Raw genomic sequence first — 7,899 nt, forward strand, 5'->3', positions numbered from 1 at the left:
AAATACCGTCAGCTATACTATGAGCTGGTACCTTTATTATTCACCATTCATAAAGGAGGGCAACACGGCTTTGAGAAGTTTAACTTTCCTGAAATTACATGAATAGCAAGTGGCAAAGCCAAAAGAACTGAGGGCTGTGTGATGCCACAGCCTGTAACACTGCATACATTTTGAAGACAAGCTGAATACAAATAATTAAAAAAAAATTTCTCTTCATGATTTTTTTTTTTTTTTTTGCGGTAGGCTGTAGCCTCTCCCGTTGCGGAGCACAGGAGCACGTGGCTCAGCGGCCATGGCTCATGGGCCCAGCTGCTCTGCGGCATGTGGGATCTTCCCGGACCAGGGCTCGAACCCGTGTCCCCTGCATTGGCAGGTGGACTCTCAACCACTGCACCACCAGGGAAGCCCCCTTATTGATGATTTTTTAAAGTCCTAAAAATATCTGTAGAAATTCACCCCCCTAAAACCACTAAGCTATTAGAAAATGTTCACTAAATATAGAACATAGGTTCTAGAACATAGGTTATATAACAAGGAAATAGAATTAGATGCTAAAATATTGGATTATTTCACATTCAGTTTAAAACTGTTTAAATTATAATCAGTAGATAAATATTTTAACATATATTGCAACAAATTTATTTTTGATGTCTATTTTTAATATCTCTCTACCTCAGTAAATATTCAGCTTTTTATTCTTTGGACTGTCAGACTGGCAGCTGTCTACCTTACTTGACTACCATCACTCTTTTTAAAAGTTGGGTCTGTGAAAAAAAAATGATACCCTTGAACAGTCAGGCATCATTAAAGTCATTATAGTGTTTCATGACTATTATATTTATTACTACTGCTTTACTGACTTTAGCAGCTGTTACAATGTACTGATTTTTTAGGCTATAGTTAGAAAACAATTGTTTTTTCCCACATTATAAATTTAGCCTAACATTTTATTTAAATTGAGAACAAGCATATATTTTAGTCCTAAAATGTAAATGCAAGAGATAATATTATAAAATGTATATTCTATGTTAGACTAGTTTGATAGTTTTTAATTAATAAAAACTAATAAGAAAGGGTGGTTTGAGAGAAACAAAGAATTTAAAAGATTTTGTAGAAATCAAAGGGTCTACTTCGGTTTAGTAAAAATAAGAAAATCTTGGGAATTCTTTTACTATTCTTTAAGACAAGATTTTTATCTCCTATTTTTTAAAATAAATTTATTTATTTATTTTTATTTTTGGCTGTTTGTTGTTGTGTGTGGGCTTTCTCTAGTTGCGGCGAGTGGGGGCTACTCTTCGTTGTGGTGCGCAGGCTTCTCATTGCAGTGGCTTCTCTTGTCACGGAGCACGAGCTCTAGGTGTGTGGGCTTCAGTAGTTGTGGCACATGGGCTCAGTAGTTGTGACACATGGGCTAAGTAGTTGTGGCTCACGGGCTCAGTAGTTGTGGCTTGTGGGCTCTAGAGCGCAGGCTCAGTAGTTGTGGTGCACGGGCTTAGTTGCTCCGCGGCATGTGGGATCTTCCTGGACCAGGGCTTGAACCTGTGTCCCCTGCATTGGCAGGCAGATTCTTAACCACTGCGCCACCAAGGAAGCCCTATCTCCTATTTTTTAATTAAAATGTTTAAATGAAATAGTGGCAGTGTGAACACAGAGGACTGGTAGAAGGAAAAAGAAAAGCTAAGGCATTTTTCTGACCAGATTATTAGTAGCTATGTTAGTATATAAATCATATGATAATGTATTTTATTGCTATTTCGCCCCTAATACATGTGTGTGTGTGTGTGTGTGTGTGTGTGTGTGTGTACAGAGGTAAACATAGGAAAAATGTTTTCCCTATTAAATTTCATGTTAAGTGTGTAAATAATGGTTATATGTCATATCAACTGACTAATGTATGGAAAAATGAGGAAAAATTTTAAAAAAAAGAGTTTGGGTGAACTGAGCCAAAGGTCAACAGGAAAAACTGAAACTCAAATAGTAGAGCTAGCAGGTCAAAATGCCAATTTCTGAGGACAAGAGATAGATAGGTTTCAAAACTGAGGTCACCCAGTCAAGAGTTCAGAACTACTGTGAGATAAGAATCGAGCCCATATAATTTGGGAATGAGGGAGGGAGGGAAAGACAGTGGAAACCACTGGGCAAATCATTAGGAAACAAACTCATAGCTACCCCATTATGGACCAGCAGGGAGGTGACATGGGTGGAGGTGACTTACAGCATTAGGGCTACAGCCAGTAGCTTTGAGACTGGAAGGGGAGGTCCACGGAAGTGGGTGATTGGGTGGAGGGGAAAATCCTAGTAGCTGTCGTCACCCTTCTATGCAGGTGACACCTGAGTTGATGCTGCAGGGTCTGTTTAGAGAGAGATGGGGAATAGAGAACATAATAGAGATGAAGGGTGCACATGAGGAGTGGTTCACTGCCTGCCTGTTTGGGTAAAAACACGGCTTTAGCCAAGGCATAGGGTACATGTTGAGGGATATTGGGCCATAAGGTTGAAACATGGCTTGTAAGTAAACCGTGCAAGCATTCTTTCTACAAATGTTTTTAAGGGTGTCGTTCATAAGTATGTAATTTAATGGAATGCCGTGCTGCACTTCAAGGACAAACTAATTTAGTAATGGTATTGAATCAGTGGTTCTGTCATTTTACTGAAATTACATTAGGCAGCTAAAATTGCATGCTTACATTTCCACTCCAAATTGATACTTTTAGCAAAGCCCAGCATTAGACATTACTTCATGTCATGGCTTTAATCATTTGCTATGACTTTTCCTCCCATTTTGACATTCATTTAATATACTCTTATCTTTTTATATAGGTTTGGAGACATTGGAGAGGTTCTGGACATTTATCAGTTTCAGATCATCAATTTTACATACAAGGAAAACATAAGTAAACTGTCCCCAGTAATGAGCGAATCCATAAAAGAGGCAACAAAGCAAACAGGTCTCTGGAGTTCCAGCCTAGTCCTCCCTTCTGTGTGGATATTAGGAGGAAATAAGAGGATGATGGAATTCTTGGCTGCAATTCTTGGCTTAGGACGAGGTTTGGACAAATAAATGTTTGAGAACAGGACTGTGGAGCAGGGAGCAGATGTGTGTGTGTGATACTGTTTAGGAGGTCTTGCTTTTTCCCTGGAGCTTCCCGATCTAACTGAGGCTCCTAATAATTTCTCTTCTGAAACAGTGGACTAAAATGGAGACCCTGGCAACAATCTGTTTCCTGAAAAGTGTTATTAACAGCCTTGATGGCCACTTAGACCCCAGGGGCCACTGCCCAGCTTGTAAGAACAGCTCCATGAAGCTGGAAGAATTGTGAAGCTGCCTTCACAGTGTTTCCCACAGGCTCTAGTTTAATTGATCCCTGTGGGTAGGTGAGGGAGGGGTTAATTTCTATTAACTGGTTCACCTGCTTAGGAAAGCCGCAAGTCCTCTGAGCCTCACATTTCCTCATATGTTATAGGTCATTTTTATGCCTACTTTAGACTGTTATGATTATCAAGAGGGCTAATTTGCATAAAGGTATTTGTGCATTAGAAGAAAACATAAAGATGTGTCTTATATCTATTTAAAGTACTATATAATACTAATAATTAAAAGTTATTATACTTTTAAACCTTATAAAGCATGGAAAATGGTATATTCTTGCCTTTTAAACATACTCCTGATCATTAATGCACTTATCTAAGAGGACTCCATGAGGGAAAGTCTAAAATACTTATCACAAAAATCTGGAATTCATTTTGAAATTTTTAAAGCTCATTTTCATTTTAAATGGACTCCGCTTAAATTTACAATATCTTTAATCACATCTCCAGGATGACACTTTGCTGGGCACCTTGGCATTTATAGATAGTGGGGAGCCAGGGACATTTCTCCAAGAAGCACTTGGACGCAGAAGGACAGAGTACAATGGTGCTCGGGCTTTCCCCAAGGCACCTTCTGGATGCTTGGAAGATCAAGCAAGAGAGACATATCTTCAAACACAGTAATCCGATCAGCTGTGACATCTGAGACAAGATCTAAACAACTAAGAGACTCCTAAACAAAGTGAGGGACTCCGTGAGATTAGAAATGCAGTTGTTCTTCTTTGTTGTTGTTCTTTGTTTGTTTTTGTTTTTTGGGTTTTTTTGATGTGGACCATTTTTAAAGTCTTTACTGAATTTGTTACAATATTGCTTCTTTTTTTTAATGTTTTGTTTATGCTTTATGTTTTTTTAATGTTTTTTTATGTTTTATGTGTTTTGGCCCCAAGGCGTGTGGGATCTTGCTTCCCTGACCAGGGATTGAACCCGCACTCCCTGCATTGGAAGGCGAAGTCTTAACCATTGGTCTGCCAGGGAAGTCCCAGAAATGCAGTTGATCTTTTAATGTAGCTGATTAACCAAATATCTTTCCCTATATTATGCTTTCCCTCACAGTGAATTCCCAATCAGCTTATTCCAGATAATGCCTCTGTACTACATCATCTCTTCTTTTCTTCCCATCACACACAGCTTCTCAGATGAGCTATTTGCTTGTTAGGGCACAACTTAAATGTAGACCCTTCAAGACTAACTAGTGCCTTGCTTAGTTAGCACTGTTACACTAGACAGATTTCAGCAAAAGGGTGTTATGTCTTTAAATTCATTTGCTTAAACTGAACTTTCCTTTCAGCAAATCAATGGATATCTTTTGTGCCAAAACCTCTTTTCCAGTCTGGGTCACAGAAAGGTTACAGATAAAACATTATTTAATAGGTGTCGTTTTAGAACAGTAGGTAATTGACATAAAACAGCAACACTAACCCACTATAGATGCTCTTGTTTTGTTTTAAGGGTTCAGTATTTTTGCATATCATACTTGATTTGGGTTGAAATACATTATTCAGGTGGTATAATTACTCAAAGTGAGGTATAGAGATAATTCTTTTAGAGTATTTGAAAAGGTTGCTTCTTTAAAAAGTATTTCTTTGTCAGGAAGTTACATCTTTCTTAAGCAGTAACACGGGGCATGTGGTAGGTGGCGACCCCAAAATGATTCATTTCTTTGGCAGAAGAAATTATGGTCACAGTCTGTCTCTTTGAAATGATTACAACGCCTTTAAATAAACTTATCCAAATGAAGAAAATTATTTTGTAGCTATACTTTGACTCACTACAAGGCAGTAATCTATCAAAGTAAAAGCTGCCTTTGTGTAAGTGGTTTGATAAATTTCCCATGGGAGGTACAGTTGTAAACTCCTGCTGCATTATAAAGGCATCAGGAGACTTAACCCACAGCATCTTCTAGGGCAGCTTCATTTCTGCCTCTATTGCCACAGAACAAAGAAATAAAGAAAAGAAAAAACATCCAGAAAGGACTTGAAAAGAGAAAGACCATAATTTTCTATTTGTAAGTGTGTTAAAGGAGTGTAAACATATCAATCAAGGCCAGAAATCTGGGGTAGAATGTGTCTTTATTCTGTAGAATACTTTATCTAGATAATAGGGTGATCTCTCTTCTAACATTTTTTACTATCCGAAAGATAGGAGTTCTTTCTAATGATAGTGATTTTTTTTAAACCACGCATGGTTTCTTGTCAGTGTGCCAGGAGACCAGAAACAAGATGTCTGGCCAAGGTTAATAGCTAATTTACGGTCTCTGGGAAGGATATTTCATGTAGGTTTTACAATGGCAAACATTTTCTATAACCTCATCTTCTTGAAACACTATCAAAGACTAGCTATCAGAAAGTGCAATTCATTTCAATCTGCCTACAATGTGCATGGCAGGGCTAATGGAGAGGAAAAAATTACAAGCCTGAAAGAAAGACAAAACAAGAAAGAAACAGGAGGAAGAGAGAAAAGTGGGGTGAACCCCAGGATGTGAGGTACTCAAATTGGGAGGGGAAAAAAGGCAGCATACAAGTTTATATCTTGGGAGGAAAACTAGACCGAAAAGTCAAAAGTTTTATAGCTTCCATTCATATGTTAATGGAGTGTTCTCTGAACTTTGAAATTTATGTAGGATTGATTCAAAGTCCCAAATCCAAATGACTAGAGAAACCCCAACTCCTCCAAATTGTCTAATTATTCCTGGGGCTTAAGTTATCGTGCCCACGACTGTTGTTGTTTCATTTTTATTCTCTAGCTTCCAGGAAGGAGGCAAGGAAGAAAAGAGGGAGGGAGGGAAGGCAGGAAGGAAGGAGGGAGAGAAGGAGGGAAGGAAGGAAGGAAGGAAGGAAGGAAGGAAGGAAGGAAGGAAGGAAGGAAGGAGGGAAGGAAGGAGGGAGGTTAGGAGACTAGGAGGCAAGGAGTCTAAGGGCACTGAGGCTGATTAGACAGATGCAATTATCTACAGATCATCCAGGAAAGAGCTCTGATATTGTGTACATGGTCAGCAATCTGAATGAAATATCGTTCCCTGTGAATTTAAGGTTCTTGCCATGTCTCAGAAAGAATTCAGAGGTGAAGCAGGAGGTAAAGAAAGTAAAGTGAGGATTTATTTAAGCAAGGATATGCTGTCAGGCGGAGAGGGGGCAGAGAGGTGAGGACCGCTGCCCTGGGTTTTTTCATCCAGCTCCACCTTCCCGAGGGGAGGAGGGACTTTGTCCTTATTTAGACTTGATTAGAGGTGTCATGGCGTCGGTGCATGATGGGAACTTCTTATCTGCAAGGCTAATTTCATCGTAATGGGAACATAAAGGGCAACAGGTTACATTCGGGCGCTGGAGATTCTCGCCTTTCCCCACCTTTCTTTGCGTGTCTGCTGGACACTTATCATCCCACAGTGTGTGGTTTCCTGTCAGTCTGGAGGTTCCTGCTTTCCTTTGTCTTCCCGAGGACCCCTGCTGGTTACAAGATGAGTGGTTTCCCGCCGTCTGGCGCCTGACCCCCTTTCTCTGCTCCTACCTAGCTACCTGCCTGCTGTAACAACATCAGAGTGAATTGTGTATCTATTGGAAGAAAGAGCATCATATTCAAAGGAGGAAAGAGTGAGAGGCGCTGAGGCCCAGTGCATCTGTTCTTAAGCTCTGTTTTTTTAGAGGAGTACATATGTCACGTGACAAAAATGGATCAAGGGCATTGTAAACAATTTTGGTCTGAGCAAATGGCAGAACAAAGTTTCCCTTTATGGAGATTGGGACCAAGAAAGAAGCTACTTTGTGAGGCGGGGTGGGGGAAGCAAACCAAGAAGTTAGTTTCATGCATCTTACATGTGAAATTTTGAATACTGCTTAGATAGCCAGTGGTCTTGTAGAAGTTTGTGTCTTAAGTTTTAGGTCGAAGTTCAGGCTGTTGATTTAATTTTAGTCCTCAGAAATAGATGGACTCTAAAATCATGAGGCATAAGAAGCTGTGTTTAGGGTGAGTTGACTCAAGTAGAAATCCAAGACCGAGCCCTGGTCTTCTCCGACATGTGGAGCTAAGGAGAGTGAGGATAGTAATGTAAGAGCAGGCTTTGGAGAGAGTGAACCTGGGAGGACACTTTAACAAGCGTAGTGAGCTCTGTCAATTGATGACAGATACATAGAGTGGGGAGGCCAAAAGTCACCATTGCGTTTGGCAGTCGAAGATGAGTAACCTGGATGAGAGAAGCATCAGTGGAGGGTAAGTCTTTTTGCATTTGTTTAGAAAGTAGAAAGAGATCAGATGAAGACAGAAAACGTTGGCAACTCTTACAAGACATCTTGCTGTAAAAGGAATAGTGAAATTAAGCAATACCTGGAGAAGTCTTCTATGGTAATGAGAGGATATTTAAAATGCAGCTACAGCATTCTTGAATAATGATGGAAATGATCTAATGAAGGGCAAAAAAAGGTGTGGGAGAGTATCAAAAGCCTGGATAAATATGATAACACTGAAGGTAGCACTCCTGGACCCTGGAAGTTAGCAGGCATGAATTTAAGTTTAGATCAATCAGCAGCGGTGTGTGTA

The sequence above is a fragment of the Monodon monoceros genome, unplaced genomic scaffold (assembly GCF_005190385.1).
Source record: "Monodon monoceros isolate NGI ecotype Baffin Bay Population unplaced genomic scaffold, NGI_Narwhal_1 Super_Scaffold_20, whole genome shotgun sequence".
In the NCBI taxonomy this organism is placed as follows: domain Eukaryota; kingdom Metazoa; phylum Chordata; class Mammalia; order Artiodactyla; family Monodontidae; genus Monodon; species Monodon monoceros.